At 42.9% G+C, this 21563-nt stretch overlaps 1 protein-coding gene and 1 pseudogene across 1 annotated transcript in view; both read left to right on the top strand.

The window, feature by feature from the left end:
- The window catches only part of IL17RD (interleukin 17 receptor D), a 61870-nt gene that overhangs the window by 13781 nt on the left and 26526 nt on the right, over positions 1–21563 (top strand). The gene's annotated exons all lie outside the window — the stretch shown is intronic.
- On the top strand, positions 17724–17842 carry LOC118602568 (annotated as a pseudogene).

Below are 21563 nucleotides of genomic sequence, written 5' to 3' on the forward strand. Positions count from 1 at the left end.
TCTGAGTTTTAAAAAAAGCTGCCAGATCGGTGGTTGCCAGGACTTTTGGGGGAAGGTTTGACTACAAAGGGGCAGTACTAGGGAATTTTTTGGGATGATAGAACTGTTCTTTATGTTGGTTGTGGTTGTGGATATACAAATATATATGTAATTATACATTTGTACATGTATAAACTCATGGAATTATATTCCATAACACATCCATTTTACTATGTGTAAATAAAAAAAAAATGCTGCTCAGGGGAAATTTAGTTGTCATAGGTAAGGTGACAGATGGTGCCTGGCGACAGCTGAGAAGAGTTGCCCAGCTGTGAGAGCATGTCACCTGGAATTGCAAAGACATTACAAAGGGAGGTGGGCAGATGCCAAACTCTCTTAGTCCAGCAGTATCCTGTGACAGTGCCATGTTTTTCCCTGAACAGTCCAATTCAGTAACCATTAATCACTTGTGGCCGAAATGCAGCTAGCGTTAACTGAGGAACTGAGTTTTAGACTTTATTCAAATTCATCTGCGTTTGAATATCTATGTATGGCTGATGGCCACCATGTTGGCTAGCTTGCCGTTGGAGGCAGGCGTTGTCATATTGAGGGTTTTGGCTGTCTGCCAGGTGCACACCGAGCCCACTGGTCCTTTATGCTTGAGAGACCATAGTAAGTCATCCCAAGTATTAGGCAAAACAGGGACATGGGCAGGACGTGTGGGTTGGTAAGGACAGAGAAAAAGGATCCTTGGGGTGAAGACTGACATGCGATCTGGCCAGGTAGAGAATAGTCTCAGTGAGTGGAGGAATCTGCTTGTCTTCCCCTAGTGCACAAATCAGAGAGTGCCGACTTTGGCTCAGTTTCTTGCCCACCTTTCCAACCTTGTTCATCTTAAAAGATGCAGCAGTTATTTCGAATGCTCTATAATTGTGCTTCTGTTCCCCTGAGGTGATAGGATATACAGGAAGCTATCAGATAGTCCAAGAGAGAGATGTATAGACAGGGTAAGGCTGGTGTCTGTTGTCTGGCTGAGGGTCTGCTGGATTCACTTGCCTCAGTGGACAGAGTGTGATGAGGAACATGGGCATATCCTGCTCCTTTTTGGGGAACAAGATCCTATAAAAATGGCAATTCAGCATAAACCTCCCACCTTATGCATTGGGCACATGGCCTATGTCTTGCCTTGTGTTCAGATACTCTTAAACCTCCTCCCCCAACTCCCATGAATTTATGTTATCTTCAGGAATGTTACTTTTCCAGATGTATTATAAAAGAGTAAGTTTGAGTGTTGCCTTTTATTAGTACAAACCAAATGGTAACAGAAATAATGTTCCAATTTGTAAACATATTCTTAAATGAATTTGTTAAATGGCTAACAAAAAATTTCATGAGCTGCAGGTTTATAATTAAGAAGGTTTTGTTAATCTGATAGCCTAAGAGGTTTTCAAATTAGTAGAACTATTCCTTTATTTTTATATGAGAACTTCACTTTTTTGGATCAGGAATAGAAGGACATTCTGAATCATAGCTTATTTAAGCAGGGTTTCCACATGTTGCCTTTACAAATTAGTAACTTCAACATAATGCAAAAAAAAAAAAAAAAAATTAGCATTAAATGCTGATTCTCCCACTCTTGAACATACAGACCCATCTTACCATACAGTTGTAATCACTGTATTTTTAATAGTTATTTTTTACTAAAATTTGTTTTTCAAAAGTATTTCCATGTATTGACATAGTTGACAGACATGGCGCTTCTAGTGGCCACATGATGTTTTCATGTTGTGTTCCCTTCCTCCACCGCTTTGCCAGCATTTTCCCCACATTGATGGAACATTTGGGCTGTTTCCAAGTTATTGCTGTTATAAAGCTGCTGTGAAATTTTCGTACGGATTGGTGTTTTGCCTGTCCCCGTACCGTTTCGATTTGTTTCCTTGGCATGTATTCCCCCAAAGTGGAATTAGTGGGGCACAGGCGTTGTAGCTCTTACTACGTGTTTATCAGCTTGCCCTGTGTAATGAAGGCCAGGACTGCAAAGAATTGTGTTTTAGGAAGAGGGCAAATTTGGTCCACAATTCCTGGCTCTACCATTTGCTGCTGTTTTCTGTGACCTGGGCAAATTTCTTTATCTGCGAAACAGGTTAATAATAGCTTATCTCCCAGGGTTGTTTTGAGACCTGAGACACTTTCTATAACACGTTTAGCTCTATGCCTTGCTACACAGTGGCTGCTTAGTGATTAGTGGTCATGTGTTTTCAGAGGAATAAGTGCACTCATTTTCCCACATCTTGAAACATATTGACATTTATAATTTTTATTTACTCATATTTTGGTGGTACTTCATACTTGCTTCATTTTGGATTTATTAGAGAAGGGCTGAATCTTTCCACCTAGTGATTTATCGTCTAAGTTTTAGTGCTTTTCAATCCGGTAGTATTAAAGCAAGGTGTGGTTGAAATGTTGCTTAAGAGATGTTTAAGTGAATGAATGAGGGTTTTAAAATAAGAGTATTGATTGAGTGGATCTTTCAGACTTAACAGTATGCTGTGGAAAACAGTTGAATCTAAGTATTATCATGGGAATTCTCTTTGTACCTGCAATTGGCTAGCAAACTTCTGTTCATATACATATATTTCTAAGGTCAATTTTGGATTGATCACACATTTTCCACAAATAGAATGTAAATTTTTCATGTTTTACGGGAGTTTGGATAAATCTGGATATTGAGGTTATTGAGGATATTTGGCCGTTCTATTAGTCTGTCTCGTTTATGTCAGTGCCACATGTGAATCGAGGGCATGAGTGTGACTGTGGACAGGGCAGTCAGGCGAGAATTATTCTTAAGAATTTAGCAATTATTTTTATTGAGCTAACTCGAACCTTCGATTCAGAGGGTATAATTTTTCTATCCTCGCCGCTTCATCTCCTTATTTTGTTGGTCACTTCTCTTTCCACCTAGATTCTCTCCAGAGGAGGGGTCCTTGTGGCCAGTTTTGCAGGTTCTTTTCTAATAAAAGTATTTATCCTCCATATAGGTTTTGAATTAAAAAAAAAATCATGCGCAGATTGCTTTATTTTTACAAAGTGAGCCTCTGGGCTCTGCTCTTCTTTGTTGATTTGCCTGTTTACTCACAGCTGCCTCCATCCTTCCTATTTCCTGTGCATTTGTTCACTTGGCCAAAGGCCCCTTGTTTTTTAACATTATGCTACTGTTAATGATTGATTTCAACCCATTTAGTCTGTGAGACTGGAGCTTTTAGGGCCCAATCAATCACTGAATCTGTAAACAAGGGCACTGCCTCAGACTCCCGGAGAGCTCTGAATTACGCTGGGGTGTTGACAGTCCTGGAGACCCGGACTGCTCTGTGAACGATTGTCAGGGGAGGGGAGGAGAGGATTCGGAGTATGTGCTAGGTGGCGGTGGGTGCAGGAGGAAGGCAGCCACAGATAAAAACTGATCAGAAATAAGAAATTGTTTCTTCAGCAGATAATCTGCATGTGGGTAATTGCTGAGCTGAGAAATTAATTTTGTGTTTTCCTCCCAACTTCATTTGTATCAAGCTTCTTATTAGGAAAGCTAAAGAGGTTAGAATACACAGCAGCCCCTCTCCCAGGGATTGCTATCTCTCAGGTTTCCATCTGGGTTCAGGAGCTATCGTCCTGAGTGATTGCCACCTTCCCAGGTTAAAGTGGTATTGCTTTAGTGGGTCCTGAGTGAGGATCCCTTGGATACAATAAGAACATTCCTGAAAGAGCCCCGTAAAAAAAAAGCAGCCCCTTCCTCTCCACAAAGGTGAGTCTCTGGAGATTCTTTGCTCTGCCCTCAGACAGATCAAAGGACCTGGACTTAAAATACGTGGGTGGGTGGCTCTAAAGGAACTGGGTAGAGAGAAAAAATAAAAGTAGAGACATGTTTTAAGAAAATAAGGCAAAGACTTGTGCTGGCGTCCTCTGATGGGCAAAAGAGAAAACAAGAATGCCCACAGGCTGTCAGGAAGATGGTCACTCCCAAAGGGTCTGTGACACAGGTCAGAGGAGGAAGAGACGGTGAGAGGCTGGGCAAGGGGTCACCCATTCAGAGGCCAGAGGGCCTGCAGCTTGAGGGCGCTGAAGGCTGACCTGATGAAGAGCCTTATCTCCAGGGGTCATTCCCTCTGGAAGCTCCGAGCTTAGACGAGAGTGATGACAGGTTGCCCCGGGAAGGTACTGGGTGGTTTTAAACCAGCATCTCTGCTTACAGCAGTAGCAGAGCAAACAGTATCATAATCTCCTGCAGAAAGGAGTGAGATGTGCATGGTATGTGCAGCTTCTACCCTCACCTCAATACAGCTTGGTTGTCCACACCTTCCCTGAACCTTTGCCACGCCCCATGATTTGGTGGTCCTTCTTTTGTGGCCTGTGGCTCATGGTGATCTTCCAGAAGAACACTGGGCATGACAGCTTGTCCTTTTGTTTGCCTTTGAGGTTCTCCCCAGTGCTACCAGCTGGTCACTCAGTAAATGCGTTCATGTACTTTGGTGGCATGAGACTGCTGTGATAAGGCTGGGAGGGAGGAGAAGAAGAGGGTGTGCCTCCTTGGCATCCACACTTGACTGGGTAAAAGCATCTTGAAACAGGCTTCATGTCTATGGAAACTGAAAAAAGAGATTGAAAAAATGGACAGCTTCTCCTGTTCTGATGCTCCTCCTGTCCCTATAAATACAGAAATATTTAACTCCAAATAAGTGGAAGTATGAAGCTGGCCACTTCCAAAGGGTGCCCCTCACCCAGTCATCATCTCTAAGCAACATGCGTATGTCATGTTCGCCTGACTATCTCTTTCTGGGTGCTTTACTCTTGTCTTAGTCACTCTTAGACCCTTTCCGGTGACCTAGCAGGCCCTGCGCTCTGCACATCCTGGACGCTCTATGAAGAAGGGCTGGATTACCCTACCGAGTACAGATATCCAGCTTGCACATGTTAGGGCTTTTGGTTAAATGGGTCTGTATGGGGTCAACATTTTCATGAGTGCGTGATGCCCAGAGGATCTTAGTGACTTGACAGATCTAGGTGTAAGCACAGCCTCTGAGCCCTGGCTTGCTTCCCATAGAGTTCCTGGCAGCCTCCAGGGACTAAGACTGTTCATCCTGACATGTTTCTCTGACTCCTAGGAGGCAATAAGAGGGTGTCCCCTGGGGTGCTTCTCTGATGGGGTTACCAGTTTCACCCTCGGAAATAAGAGGGTGACTTGGGCCTTGGCAGGTTGTTCCAGGAACAGTGGAGATGAGGTCCTTCTAGTACTGAGATAGTTCCCTGCCTTTGCAAACAAAACACTTCAAAAAGGATACCACCCCCACCGCAATCCCAGTGTAAGGTGGCAGAAGGAAGGAAGCGGTGGCTGATAGCAGTTAAACAGACTTGAAGGTAGGTCACATTTTTGACATACCATTTTCCTCCTCCCTACCAGCAGCTGCCCTCTACTTTGAAAGGGGGCTTAGCTGCTCATATAAACTTTGGTTCATGATAACATAAACTGTTATTAGGATTATCTTTTTATTCATAATATATGCCTGACTTTCTGTCTCTCTTATTTATGCTCTGTTTAAAACACTCATTTACCTTCAGTACCCAGAGCCAGCATCAACCCCTCCAAAAAAAGAAGGAATACTTTATAACAGACAATTTAAAGCTCTCTGTGGTTAAAAAGGACTCTAGGAATTAAACCATTGGTTGAGGAAGCTTCAAATCTCAGCTAAGCTTCCAGGTTAAAACTTGGATGTGATGTTGACAAAACATTTCAATTAAAAGAGAATTTTTTTTTTTTTTTTTTTTTTTTTTTAAAGAAGGGTTTGTCTCAAGGGCAGTTTTCATACAAAATGCTTGAATCTCACTTGAGAATCTTTGGCTTTTAGAGTCTCCCCGCTCATTTCATCACCGCCTGGTGGAACCATTTGCCACTCAGGACATTCTGGAAGGTAGAGAAGGCCCCGAGGCTCAGGCCTGCGGCACTGGTCAGCCAGGCACTGCCCGCTGCAGCCTCTTGGGTAGGGTACCGCGACGGCCCCACCTCAGGTACTGCGGTATGGTTTGTCGGCAGAGGGCAGGCTAGTGTGCGAGCCAAGGAAAACCAATAAGCTTTTCAATTTTTAATAAAATGTCTCTCTCACCCTTTGTTTCTCCCTCCACTCCTTCCCAAAAGAAAAGAACAGACTGAATTTTTAAGCACATCTGGACACTGTTTTTGTAAAGTTCTTACCCTAAATTCCCAGAAGGAATGTATTGGCTCCCATTTTTCCAAGCAAAAACTGAAATGACTCCTTTGTTTATAAGTACTGTGCTTGAATATTTTAATAAAACTGTAAAGAAAGAATTTGCACTGATTTGAAGGTCCTTGGCTAGGCCAACACATTCTCCTTTATGCCTCTCTTCAAGTCTGAGAGGTGCTAAAATTTAATGGTTGTTTTTGTGGAGGTGGGGAAGGGAGGAGTAGGGGCTCCATGTGTCCCTTTAGAAATTACTCTTTCTGCTCTCTTGGTTGTGAGAGTGTTGGGGCAGGGGCGCTCAGAGCCCTGGTCTGTCTGTCTTGTTCTTGCTACCATGCGGTGACCTCTTAGTAGATAGAATTATAGTGTTCCAGATCTGAGACCCCAAAGATCTGCAGCAGAATCCATCTTTTCCATATCAGACCGTGTTCGTTTTCTTTTTAGAGAGGCAAATCTTCTAGAAGTGTATTGTTGCTAAGAAAATGAGATTTCCCTTTCATTGATATCAGCCTACTAGGGTGTTGGCATGGGACTCTTCTCTAATGGGGAGGATTCCACAAGACTGCCAGACTTTTAAAGATGAGGTAAAAAGGCATTTCTTATGTTGGGAAACTTGTTAGATGACATGGTTCTTTTCAAACTGGTGATCACAGAAGTTATTTTTTATGTCCTTAGAAATTATGTTTATGAATTGAAGTTGTACCTTCAGGAAGACATGAGTGTAGTGTGGGTGTTATGAGGGTCGTAGCTCTGTTACTAATCAGTAAATGCTAATTAGTGATAAGTGTTTAACCAGTATAGTAGTTATGGCTTCCTATAATATGCCTTTCTCTGAAGCTGTTCTGGGTGTCTGGAAATAAACTCAAGAGGTATAATATTCCCATAGGCCTCTTCTCAGAGATTAACCAAATTTCAGAGATGATCACACTTTAGCTTTATTTATCCCCCTACTTTTGGGGAAGAAGGTTGTTAGCTACATAGTCAAAAGTGATCCGCAAAGCCTGTCAGTGCTATGAAAGTGTGCCTATCAAATGCCCACAAGTGTTGAAAAACAAAACAGGATGGTCTGAAAATTAACATTTACATCTGTGCATTATGCAGGAACTCACCATTTTCATGTGCTTTGGACAAAAAGGGTTTGCCTGAACTGAAATTTAACTTGGTAACTTGGAGTCATACCAGTAACGTTCCAGCTTATCTTTTTAAACTTTCATTTCTCTTTAAGTTCTGGGAAATTGTTGGTTATTGTGAATGCTAGCTATAGACCAATGGGTTAGGAGAATTTGGTTAAAGAAAAAAAAAAAGACCTGATCCAGAACTAGTAGTTCAATGTTGGTTGCCTCTACAGTTTTCAGATAGGACTGTTTCAAAAACTGTGAAAAGTTTTTACTCTTTAACAATAACTCAAACTGTTTGCACTGAACACAAATTGGGGAGCATTGTGACTTGGAGGCCCCTGTGTACTTCTCTATCACATGGGAGATTGGAGGGCTGTCTGCCTGTCCTGGCAGGGTCTTGAGCTCTGAGGGTAGCTTTGCCTCCAAACTGGTGGGTGCGGTACCTGCACACCGAAGCCTGAGTGAACCAGGAGTCTTTTCAGTGTCTTTTCCAGTGCTAGTATCACTTGTTTTGTTTTTAAGTTTCCAAACATATGAAAAGATTTTATTTAGATCGTTCTTATAATACGTTTTTTACTTTTACAGGAAATGAGGGAATGAGTTTGAATAGCAGCCAAAGACTTGGGACTTTATATGGAGAAGCTATTTGAAATGATCTGTCAATATAATCTTTTGCTCAGGGATTTGTAAAATCAGAAAGGTGGTTTTCATGTTGAAAATCTCTACCTTGATATTCATTTACATGTAACCTATTTCAGTCTTTATTTAAATTTTATTTCATTCTCCTTTGCCCAATGGCCTTTCATGGTTCTTCTTCTACTTTGTCAGCCTCACTTTCTCTGTTTTTTCCTTCTCATGTGCCCGAACTGTAGGCCGTCCCACAAAGCCTACTTCCTGGTCCTTTGTTCTTTTTTATATTTTCCTTAGTAGATGTCTTTTCTTAGTAGATATTTCTTAGCCCGCCCGTCCTTAAGGTTCTGTAACTTGACTTCATGCATGACTTTCTGCCTTCCAATCCTAAGTTTCAGAAAGAGCCATGGTGTTAGAATATACCCCTTCGCTGTTTTTTCAACATCCCCCTTAAAAAAAAGAAAAGATTCTCTTTCCCTGGTTTTCTCTTTATTGCTGTAAAATCACTGATCTTCCAGGTTCTCAAAACAGGAGTCCCCAAGTTACCTTTGAATATTCCATCATCACCTCTGTCACATTTGTCACAAAGTCTTGCAATTTTTTCTTAAAAATGCCTCTGAGATCTGTTCTTTCATCATCTTCCCATCCGTTCCATCCTTATCACCTCACATCTGGACACCTGTGGTTGCCACCTCTCTGGCCTTCCCAGCTCCTGTTGTCCACTCCCAATTCTTCCTATAAACATGGCTTTAACACTTTTATTACTGTTACTTTTCTGCTTAAAATCTTTTTTATTTATTTTTTTATGAAAATATTTTTTAATTGCAGTTGGCATACACTATACTGGTTTCAGGTGTAATCTTTTTTATCGTGGGAAAATATACATAGAATTTACCATTTTCACCCTTTTTAAATGTTTGTTTATTCATTGGCGTTAGGTGCATTCACATTGTTGTGCCAGCATCACCACCATCCTTCTCTAGAACTTTTTATCTTCCTGAACTGAAACTCTGTACCCATAAAAAATAACTCCCCATTCTTTCCTCCCCCCAGCCCCTGGCAACCCCCTCGATTCCACTTTATGTCTCTATGAGTTAGGTACCTTATATATAAGAGGAATCATACAGTATCTGTCTTTTGGCGCCAATGTCAGATTTTTTAAAGATTTGTATTTAGTGATTCTGACCTTTAGGAATTTTGATGGAAGAGTTGGTAAAAGCTGACAAAGGGCCTTTGTTTCCAGAGTCATCTTTCTTTAGTACTTAGTCTGCCTGAGAGCATGGCACTGGTTTACCCCAAGTGCAGACAGGAAAGTCAACGTGTGCAGAAGTGACTGGGGAAGATAAGAGAGATGCTGATGGGGACGCCCACCTTGGGCCTTCATGGCACTGATACCAAAAGGTAGTGACATTTTTTTTTTGTCATGGAGGGAAGATAAGGTGAAAATTGAAAGTGAGTAGTGACCAGGACTCCCCTTCCTCTTTTTAAATGCCTTCCATCTGTATTAGGAGCTGGGAATCAGGCCCATCCTGAAAATAAGAGGATGTGTGTAATTAGACCCCGGTTCTAGTCTTTTCCGTTTTGTCAGTGGCACCTCCAGTATGCAGGCCCTGGGGTCTGACTTGTCCCTTTGATTCAGCTCTCAGATCCTTTTGGTTCATCCTTTGAAGCTGCTGTTTTATTGCCTCTTTCTTCTCTCTTCTCCACCCGCCAGCCTAGCACATTGCCACCTTGGCCTAGATTAGAGACCCTTCCCTTAAACTCTTGCCTGCCAAATCACGCTGCGCTCACGTGTGTAAGGACCACTTTGTTCAGGTCTTGCCCAAATCCAGGATGCACCGTATGCAAAACTGAGCCCACTTGTCCATCATAGCCCTATGGTGTGTATCCTTTAAGGCCAGGTGGGGGTATTTGACATGGAAGGGACGAGGCTGTTGGGTCACTTATTCCAGGATTGCCAGAAGTGTTTGTTCTGGCTGATGAGGAAGGATCCATATTATCCCCAAGGAATAGCAGCTATTTATTGAATGCTTACCATGTGGGCGGTGTAGTTGTTACAGGTGCTGTGTGTCTGCATCTGTTTGATATGGTCTCCCCCTTCCCCACTTCAACTCCCAACATGCCCTGGGGTCCAGCTAGAGACCGCTTCCTGAGGAGATTTCCTCTGTTCTTGGCCCCTTCTCTGAAATCCTATTCCACTTGGAGCTCAGTTGCCTAATTTAGCACATTATTCTATGAAGTGTAATGATATAGGCTCTTATTTCATGTCTTTTAGCTTCATTTTCCAAAATGAATTGTAAACTCCTGGAGGAGGCTTACTTTCAATTACTCAAAACGACCTTCCTAGTGTAAAGTGTATTTCTAGACCTTGAGACATCTGTTGATAAATTCTGAGACATTAGCTGAATTTTTTCAAGAATAAACACGGAGGTGATAACCTTAGGATACAGTTAAATATCGCTTTCAGATCAGGCTAGCTTTTTTGAGGAGAGATCATTCTTTCTCCTTCAGTGCCCAGGCTACATGTATATGGTGACTCTAATTGCAAAGTGGAATTTACAGTTTTTAGCAAATTGCTTGATCTCCCCAGCTTGCCCTGTGGAATCTGCCCACACTGGGGTTCTTCCATCTACCCTGATTGAAGAGGTGGAGCGCCGAGATTTCTAGGAGGCAGTAACGTGATTACCGTGCAAGTTGAAGATGTCAGCCTGCTTCCTGGATTGGCCTGAGTTTACCTTTTGATTTCACACAGTTCTGTGATTCACATGAGACCAGTGAACTATTATAAAATCCCCCAAATTTGTGTAACTTTTTAAAACATAGGATAAATTATAGTAATTTGGTTACCCTGTAGAACAGCATTCAGGATACCCCCAGCAGGCAACCTCCCAGAATATCACATGTGTACCGCACACTGAGAAGCCTTTCTGATACATCTGTGCTGATCCCTTTTCCATATACACAGTTGGCTTTAAAACAGGTGAAAGAGCCTGTTTTACTACTTTTTAATAATATAAATGATGGCTCATTAGAGCTGGCTGGACCCTTAGAATTTGGTCCAATGGTTCTAATTTTTATCTCATTAAGATCTTTTTGCCAATTATCCCATTGGTCCCATATGGCTCTTCCAAAAGGAACTGCATTAGCTGGTAGAGATTTATCAGAACAAAAATTTGTTCTGTATATTAGAATCTAACTTATGAAAGTTATAGGCCCTGTGATCCATGCATTAGAGACAGTCTTCAGAATACTGGGGAGGGGAGAAGGCTTGAGGAAGATTTTCATTTCTTTTTTTAAATTGAGATGTAATTGAAATATATAATGGTATATAGATAGATTTAAGGTGTATAATGTGTTGATTTGATATGTTTATATATTACATTTTGATTATCACCATAGCTTTAGTTAGTACTTCCAACGTCACATAATTATCATTTCTTTTTTGTAGTGAGAACATTTAAGATCTAGTTTCAGCAATTTTGAAATATAAAATACGATATTGTTGATGAGGGATGATTTTCATATTCTTCTTTGTGCTTCAATTTCCTTCGCCCTGAGTCTGTCACATTTGTAAAAATAATGAAGCCCTCTTCAAAAGAAAAGCCTACAATTTTCCTAGAAACTTGAAAACCCACTCTTAGGGCTCGGTATTTGGGAACCACTGACTATCACGCGCCTTGTGGGTATTTGGGGAAGTGGCAGACACCACTCAGTTCGTCTCAGCCTCCAGCAGCTGTTCCTGCCTGGGGCTTTTCCTCCTAGTGTGCCTGTGAATGAACCATCTTTGTGTCCCAAAAAGCAGTGTTGCTGGCCTGACAGCTTGGCCTCACTCGACTCATCTCTTCATTCTTAGTTTGAAATCATTTTAGCCAGAACCTTTGGACCTCCTTTATTTTATTTTTTAAGATACTTTTAATCCCTGTTTTGCCCTAACTTCATGAGAGCATGTTACAGGCTTCTAATTTATTTCTACCATATCACTTTGATTTTTGTAACCACTTCTCCATGGGAAGCCTAAAGAAGGAGATAAGGTGCATTGATTTCTTTTTGCTGCCTGGCCTGGAAGGTGATGTGTACCATTAGCTTGCTTCAGCCCTTTGGAAAGGACAGGAACCCACTGGGGCTACTTCATCAGAGAGGACGTGTGCTCCTACCTGCTGTTCCATTTGCCTTGTCCGCCTCACACAAACTAGCCTTCTGATTTACCTTTTGGTACCAGTCGTCCCAGCAGTCCTTGGAGAGGGACTGCAGAGTGACCTTCATTCCCGGAAACTCTGCACTGCCTCCTTTACTCACAAGGAGCATTTATCTAAATTTGAAATTGGCCAAGACAGTGTGATACTGGATTTTTTACATCATTCTTTACCCCCCTTTCTCAGAATGACATTTTAGCTGTTCAAGGAAATTAAAACAAAGCTGAACACTTCTTGGCAAACACAATTATTTCCTGGCCTGAATCACACAATGATTTAATTGGTATGTCATTGTGTGTTTGCATGTGTGTTCTTTAATGGGAATTCCATGTGTTATCATTAGGAAATTAGAAAAAAGAGCCTTCTGGATTTATTGCTTATGGGTTAAGGGCCAACTGCTGGTCTCCATTCAAGAATTGGGGAGATCTAAAGTTGAAGGGATTATTAGCGCTTGAGTGTATCCTTCCGATTGCCTATTATTTTAAAACTAGTTTGGCAAATGGTAAAAATCAGAACCAATAGTGAAATGATTTACCCTTTGAAACTTGTAAGGTTCATCAAAGTAAACCTGTGGGGGACTTGGCATCATGGAGCAATGGCATCCTTTCTCTGCTGTCTACTGGCATTTTATTTTGGAAGCTTGAATGAGTGTTGGTATGTCTGGAGTGGGAGTCAAACCCATAGACTATTCTTCATTTTGGAATTCTGGAGTTTTAGATTATCATCTATAAGTGGCTCTCGGGCACATATTTTAAAATGTATCCAAAACCTAACTAAATTTGATGTGTTGACCATAGAAACTATAGACAGTTGAGCAGGAGTGGTAAATCAGCTGTTTGTCTTCCGGATACTATGAGTATGTTCCTTCCCATTCAAGGATGGGAAAAGAAGGAATAAGAATTAGCCATATTTTGGTTTATTTTTTAACTTGAGTCAGTGAAACTGACTTGACTGCAGACATGGCAGTTGTCACCTGAGAAATGATAGATGTGTCTCTCTTAATGGGATCATGTCCTTAACAGCAGAAATAGTTGCCTTTTATGTTGCTGCATTATAAAGTTCATGAGTCCCCACGTCTTGGACAAAATGTTCAATTACTGAGTTGTAACAAATACTGCCTGTAAAGAATTACAGTTGAGACATTAATCCAGAGTTCTATGTAAAACTGAGATCTTACTTCCATCCACTTCCCTCCATCATTTGAATTTTGTTTTTTAATTGCCAAAGTTTCCCTCAGATCACTAAACCACAAGGATGTCCTTGTGTGGACCTGCTGTTAAGCTACTAAGCTATTGATGAGGCAGGCAGGTGAAGGGCCTGGATGGATTTCAAGGGTCCAGAAGCCTCCTGAAATAGTGTGTGCAAAACTTTCACATGTGCACATGTGCCCCAGCTCTCACCAAATTCTCAAAGACATCTGTGTCCCCAAATAAAATGCTGAGACCCTCTGTTGGGAGGGACGAGGCGTAAATGAGAAGATTTTAATGATTTTGTCCCTGGTGATTATAGTGCTGCTGACTGAGGACTGGTGACAGTAAGGGTTGCAGCAGTATTGCAGCTCACAAGCCTCGGAATATTACTCACAGCACACCCTCACATCTTGAGCCCATCTTGCACTTCATTCAGCCCATGAGCAGTGCGAATGGGATGGGATGCCTGTGCTTGGAGGGCCACCGGGCGGGGTGTTGCACAGCTTGGGGCTCATGCTGTCTGAGCACCTCACCTTTGTTTATTTTCACCCTCATTAATAGAGGGCAAGTGACAGGGCCCTGGTAACCAGTGGGCACTCAGTAAGTGGGAGCGGCGTGCCTGTGGGGGAATAACTCTAGGACGTTGACTTGGAGACTTGAAGTAACTGAGATTCCCACGAGTCTGGGAGAACCAAGACTGTTGAGAATTCTCGCCCCTGGAATGTTTGGTGGGCTGGAGGAGTGGCTGAGGTGGGGAGCGGGGGAAGAGAAGCTTGTTCACATGCTTGTTAACATTTGAGGGTCTTTGACAAAGGAAGTCTAATGCCTTGCCCCGGTCAGCCGGTGATTGCCCTCCGGGAGGCCCCGTTGTGCACAGGAAGTCAGACACTAATGATGTTAGTGAGGGGACAAAGGCGCCCAGCCCCGGGAAGGGCCTAATTGCTGTGTCCGGCTCCCAGGCGTCCAGCCTCAAGCTGGAGGGGGCTGAGCAGGATGCGCTAAGTGTTAACACCTGGAGCCGGAGCTGCTGACTTCCTGGTGCCTTTTTTTTTTTTTCTTTTTTCTTTTTGTCTGTGTGACTGGTTACACACATACACATTGATACAAGTTCACAAGTCGTGGCTGTATCTTGGGGACATTTTGAGATGGGATGTGGTATCTAAGAGACTAGGTATAAATTGTTCAAATCAGGAGGTCACAGTGATCTGGGGCAGGGCTGAGAACATGGAGATCTGAGCCCCCTCCATCTTCCCCATGGGACTTGGTGACTGTCACTTCAGCTCTGGGTGGGCCACTTTCCTCCGTCCCTAGGAAAGCTTTTGGTAAAGGCTAGACCTTGCAGAGAAGCAGACACATAAGGGTCATTGTTGCTTTGGCTGAGAATATCTGAGTCAGAACTGATGGGGGAATGCTTTTGGGGGAAAGAGAGATGAGGGTCTTGATCACTTTGAGTCAGCTGGGGTCTTAGGGAGATAGGACTCTGGCAGGATGAGGAGTGATGGGGGGTACCTGCCAGCACTCAAAGGGATTCGCATTGCAGATGTGCATGTCTGAATCCATACCTGGAGGGGTCTGTTAAAGGGGTTGCATCCTAGGGAAGTCCAGATACACCTGCTTATTTCTAAGTGAGGACTCTGGATTCTTCATGTCTAAACAGGGCTTTGAACCTTGGGCCTGTGAAACCCTCAGTGGCCTTGGGGAGCTCCAAGAATGCCCCTAAATTATGTAAGGGATGTTTCTGGGGGAGACTGGATAGGAAATGTTTCTCTCAGGATTCACTTATGGATTCTAGAAACCCTTTCCCCTTCACAACAATAGGTTCATCAACAATTAAAAGTGAAGCCCCCCCCACCCCCCCGCCGCTTTGGCCAGTAGCCCTGCCAAGATGGCTCATTTCTGGTAACAGTGGAGCCTGAGCCTGGTGTCCCTTCCATAGGCAGGCAATAGGAAGCAGCTTTGCACACACACAGGTGGACTCACTTGGAGTTTTGCAGCCAGAGAACAGAGTTCAAAGGAATGCTTGAAGCTCATCTCCTTCCTTCCTAGAGAAAGGGGGGTAAGCCACAGATAACTTTTGAAAAGGGGTTTAATGTTGACTTGCTGCCTCCCACTGTTAGTTTAAGGAGGTTTTTCTATGCAAGACCTCCATGTGGACAGGAATCATAGGCTGACAGAAGGGATCGCCTTGCTTTCTAGTATAGCCTAGTGATGTTTCTATTAGCACTAAAATCTAAAAGGGCGGCCTTCCATAATTTCCAAATATGCGAAATGCACCTTGAAGAAAGCACATGTGCGGGGCACACTGGAGACCTGCCTGGCTGGAGGAGGCGAGGTCCCCATGGCAACAGCACAGTCCCCATCTCTGCAAGCATTTGTGCTGTAAAAGCATAATTCCAGATGTGATACAGTATTTGGAGACTCCATCCCTGGGCCTCAAAAACAGTATTTGAAGTCTGCACAAGTCAGTGCACACTCTGTGTGGTCCTAAGGCTTTTTATTAGTAATTTTATTTTGATCTGAACATTTTCCTCTGAGCTTAGGCATAACAATCATGTTTATAGCTTTAAGTTTTCCTCTGTTGTCTAATCACTGTTTTGCCCTTGAAGGAAGATACTTTCTCCAGTTTCTGGAGCGAAGTCTTTGTAACTATCTTTAACAGCTAAGAGCTAAGTGAGAGGAGCGGGTAGCTGATTTGCCGGGGGTGGGGGAGTTGGGGATGTTTGGGTGGTTAGTTCTCTTCCTACCCAGTATTTATAGAAAGCCGGTTAATCTGCGTCTGTGAGTTGTCTGTGTGTGCTTTTGAAACTGCAGATGGGTTGCCTGTTACCTTTCAGATGCCAGCTCTCTAACATGCGGTTCTCATTTGAGTGGATGGGAGTGGTGTGTGCAGCCGAGGGGAAAGGTCTGGCTTTCCCATCCAGAGGCATATTTTATAGCTTGCTTTTAACGTTTTGAGAATTGGAGAAGTGGAACAATCCTGTCTATTTGTGAGTATCAGCCATGGGAGAACACACAGCCCAGATTCTTAACAGACTAATTGGACAGAGTACTTGGGCTTTTGCTCTGTAAAAGCCATAGAGGCTACAGAGCTTTGTTTTTAAACACAGAGAAAAAGTCAGCGTGTGTGTGCGTGTTTGTGTGTGTGTATCTCTGGGCTTTAACTGCATATGCATGTTCTTGTGGCAAAGCAATAAGAAAACCATAAAATCTAGAGCAGGGAAGGACATTTTAAAATATATTAAATTCCATTTAGGCTACCACCATTTAGAAAAGTTGCTATCATATTGCAATATGTAAATGTATCAAACATTGTACACCTTAAACTTACACAATGTGTTATGTCAATTAGATTTCAGTTAAAGAAAGAAAAGTTGCTATCCGAGAAACAACTAAAGGCCCTAACACATCTTTATCTCCAGTGAATGAATTTCCTGGAAGGGATGAAGGTCGAGGAGGGTCGAAGCTTAGATGAAAACACGAGCTCTCAGTTTGATAAGTAAGACACATGTTAGCTTGGCATAGCTTGGCTGCATGTTTGAGCTCAGAAACAATTGTCCCTTCAGCTTTTCCTTCGGGGAGCGTGAAATTAGGAACATGTGTGTGCTGATTAGCAACATGTCAGAGATGAATCATGATTACGGCGTTGGTCTGGTGCACAGGCAATGCTTTAGAGCAGTGATTTCCTACCTCCGTAAGCAAATCTCTAATTAGCTTAAGATCTCCGGGTTTTTTGGGGCCGAAGTGGTAATTGCTGGTGGGAATCCACTAGCACCCCCCTCAGAGCTTGTGTGTTCCCCATTAAACATCTAAGACTGCACCTCCCCAAATCAGACAGTGGGCTGGCACCCTTCATTTCTGAAGCTGGTCTCATCTAGATGGAAAGTGAAAGAGAACAGCTCCCGGGAATGTGGAGTGAATATCTTGAATAGATCCAGGCACAAGCTGGCTTTGTGATTTATTTTCCTTGTGTTTTGGATTTGCCAGCATTCTCCTCGGCTTACATCACCTGGGGCTTCTCTGCCTTTGCTGACTTTTTTTTTTTTTTAAGTTAAAGATTTCAACTGAAGTAAGTAGGATCTGTCTTCATTTATGAAAAGATCTCTACCTGCGTTGAGTAAATTGACCACCACAGTCTGCTTCTTACCCTCACCATGTCCACTGGTCATAGGCAAAAGCTCCTGCCCCATTGTTCATTTAAAGCCTCACAGAGCTGTCTGTAAGTTTTATTGACACACTGGAAACCCAAGATGGAGGAAATGTGTTGGAAATAGAGAGTTGGCCCTAGTTTTAAGTACTTACTTAGTGTACCTGTAAGAAACCCATCATCTCAGTTCTTTCTGACAAACGCTCTTATTTAAATTTCACCCAGTCTACGGTCATGCCACCCTGAACAAGCCTGATCCCTTCTGATCTAGGAAGCTAAGCTGGGTTGGGCCTGGTTAGTTCTTGGATGGGAGACCACCTAGGAAGGCCAGGTGCTGTCGACATAAAAAATGAAAAAATAAGGGATTGTAAGCTGACAAGGCCCTTGCAATCTGTGAGGTCAACCAAGGGTTGCCTCGCCTAAAAAATAATAATAATAAATAAAAATAAAATAAAATAAATTTCACCCAAACTCAGTTTGCTAAATCATTACCAACTTTCTGATTTGAAAGTAGTCTTGTTTAAACCTTACTGTTTGGCCTGCCTTCCATTGATAAAGGAGGTGCTATAATTAGTATAGTCCTTTTAAAATGCTTTTTTCCAAAATGGCAGATAAGCTATTTTGGAGCTGGATTAGAAATGTTGCTCTGGGAAGTTGGTGTCTTCAAATGGCCCAGAATCCCCAAGGGCCCCCTCAGGAAATTGGCCATCTGATGGCCCCTTGTGGGGATGCTGGCTGCTTTGTGTGGGATCTCGCCCCATGGCTGTCTTTTTGTCCAGGCCTTTGCTTCTTTTCCATATGAGTGGAGAATAGTGTAGGGTTTTGCCTTTTGAATTTTATTCCTTTAGCACACTTGCGACTTATCCTTTTCCCCCCTCCTTCCTTAGTAAAAGATATTTTCTCCATTTTGTTCCCATTTGCTGCTTCAGTCCCAGCTTAAGAAAGAGTGTTCATAACAGAGCTCCAGGCACCTGGGGCGTGCTTCATAGCTTGCACTGGAGCCAATTAAAAACTGCCATTTGTGCAGCAAATGGGAGTGGTTAATGAACTAAGAATGTGACACCCTGAGGCCACAGCATTGCCATTTATAGTGTTTAAGTAATAGGCAACAAACATATAGTCTTAATTGTGAGCTTATTAAGTATCAAAATGGATATAGTAGCTAAAAGCTTGGAATTGTTTCTTGAAAAACAGCTTCCAAAACTGTTGACAACCTTTGTTGGTTGCCTTATCTGTGTTCTTAGTGTGAGTCTTAGATTTTAAGCCCATAAATCATCCTGTAGGTCCTCCTGGGTTCTTTGTATGTATGTATTGTCTGGATCAATCATTTATTAATTTAGACAGAAACTGATATTTATCAGGGCGACTATGTTCCAGGCCTAGGACTGGGGTGTAGGGGGTTGTCCTGGCCATTTTGCCTTATGCCTACAGCTTCTCCACATCTGGTCTAACTTGAGCACTTATTAGAGATAGAGTCACTGGGTCACCCAGTTCCCACCAAGACCATCAGCAGAACACATTTCTTAGTCTGCCATCGTGCTCTGACCTGTTCATCTGCGTCTTCTCTCACAACTGCCCCAAGGTCTGGATGCTGGAGGCAAATCATACCTGCAGATGCCACTTCCGGTGAGCGCTCCCTGTCAACCTCATATATTGCCTAGTAGCACAACTCTCACCGTGTTCGTTAGAGCAGGAATCTTCTCAGGAATGATGACACAGTCATTCCTGGGTGTGAAATAACCATTTCAATGTATGTCACGTGTTGTGCAGAGCCCTGGATATATGTCATCTCACACAGTGCCCACGTCAACCCTTTCCAGAGGGTTTTATTCAAACACTTCATATATAGCTCAGGGAAACGAGGTTCAGGAAGGTTTAGAAGCTTGCCCAAGGTCACACAGCTGCAAAGGGGGAGATTTGAACACACATCTGTACAACTTCCAAAGCTCATTCTGTTAACCACTATCCTACCCCAGATAAGCCCCATGCTAGCCCACAGAAGCCTGTATCTAGGATGGCAAAAATCTCAAGCAGCAGCTCTGATGGATTAGTGTTCCTGTCCGCTTGAAGCCAGGGTAGGAGAGAATGCAGTGACAAGTGATCGATTTGCTATAGGTGTGGGAGGGGGAGAATGAGAACTCTTGCCATGTATGTGATGTCGAGATCCATTTCATCCATATTGCAACTGAAACTATATGTGTGTATTAGCTTTCAATTGCTGCTGTAATAACTACAAATTTAGTGGCTTAAAACACACAAGTGTATTATCTTATAGTTCTTGAAGTCAGAATTCAAAAATGAGTTTTATGGGGCTAAAATCAAGCTGTTGACAGGGCTGGCTCATGGAGGCTCTAGAGGAGGATCCATTCCTTCCCTTTTCCAGCACTTGAGGCTGCCTGCATTCTTCGGCTCGTAGCCCCTCTTTCTCCATCTTTAAAACCAATAACAGAGTATCTTTAAATCAATGTCTCTCTTTCTCTGCCTTCTGCTTCCATTGTCACATCTCCTTCTCCTGATTCTGATCTTCCTATCTCCCTCTTATAGAAGCCTTTGTGATTTCCTTGAGCCCACCTGGATAATTGAGAATAATCTCTTTCTCAGGACCCTCTAACTTAATCACATCTGCATAGTTTTTTTTTTGCTATGTAAAGTAACATTCACAGCTTCTGGGGATTATGATGTGGACATGTTTGGGAGTACTGTTATTCTGTCTATTATAGAGTGTAAAGATAACAGTGGTCTGTGGGCTAGCCTGGGCACACTGTTTCTCAGGTGTTTTTTGAGGGCTCTGGAGCAGTGGAAACATCATTTGGGTGTGAGCCAAGGACAGCCTGGTGGACTGTCTGTCTGATGCATGTGCCAAGAAGCCATGGATTCTGTGACTTCCAAGAATGAAAAGTCTTTACTTTGTGTGCAAGAGCTGGTACCTGTGATGGTATCTCTTGCTTTCGACCTCCATGACCAGGCTTCGATGGTCACAGGGTCTTTTGGTCTCTGATTTTCTGTAGAATAGAATTACCACTTTGCATCTATATGGGCAGATGTACCATGCCAGTCAAGTTGTGGGGATGGATTACTGTGCTCCTTTCAAGTGAGTATACAGACAGACTGATATATCAGGAACACAGTATGATAGGGGATAGACCAAGGCAGGAAGCCTAAAGAGGTGAGGACTTGGGTTACATGAAGGCTATTCTGGGAATGTGGAAGTGCTCAAGAACATGCACTGAGCTGTAGTGCAGTGCCTGGAGTGATTAGAAGAAGGTAGGCGGCGGGGTGCCATGTCAGGAATGGTCTAGGAAAGACAGGGAGCCAGTAGCCAGTAGCGGACTTGGAGCAGAGAAATAAGGGCAGATTTGCACATTAGGAGATCAGCTCGATGCCACAGCCCCTTGAGATCAGGACCTGGGTCTGGTTCAGGGTCAGGTGCCTAACCCTTTTGGGCTTTGGTCAAAGTGGATAGTGAATGGATGCTGCATGCCATGCCTTCCTGTCCTTTGAGGCCAGCTCACTGGCTCCCTCCTTGGAACAGCTCCACATCACAGAGACCTTATTTGGAGGAATGTGGGTTCTTGTAAGCATGATATAGCCAGTCTTACTGTCTTGGGTTCCTTTCCATGATGCATTGTTCATTGTAAATGCCTAATATCTGTTAAAAACACATTACAATAGAAGTACAGGGAGGACAAGAGCAAAATGAAGAGCTGATAAAATCTTATAAGTAAGGTGATTAGTCACCAGAGTCCTGTGTATCTTAGAGCATACTGTTATGTGGAATGCATTTCCGTTTTGAAAAGTGCTTCCTCTTTGTGGCTTAATGTGTCCTCTTTACACCCCTTCCCAGGTGAAAGTCATGCAAATTATCTTAAAAACAAGACAAAACAAAACAAAAACACAGTTGAGGAGTTTCTGACCCAGTGGAGTGAAGAGGTTTGCCCTTGGTAGACAGCTGTGGAGGATGGAAGGATTAAGGTGCTTACCTTGGCTTCTAGGTTGCATTTTTGGTTTTCTCCCATGATGCTCCCTTTTTCTCTCCACTCTAGCCCAGTTATCAATCTCTCTTT

The sequence above is a fragment of the Rousettus aegyptiacus genome, unplaced genomic scaffold, assembly GCF_014176215.1.
Source record: "Rousettus aegyptiacus isolate mRouAeg1 unplaced genomic scaffold, mRouAeg1.p scaffold_m13_p_4, whole genome shotgun sequence".
NCBI lineage: Eukaryota > Metazoa > Chordata > Mammalia > Chiroptera > Pteropodidae > Rousettus > Rousettus aegyptiacus.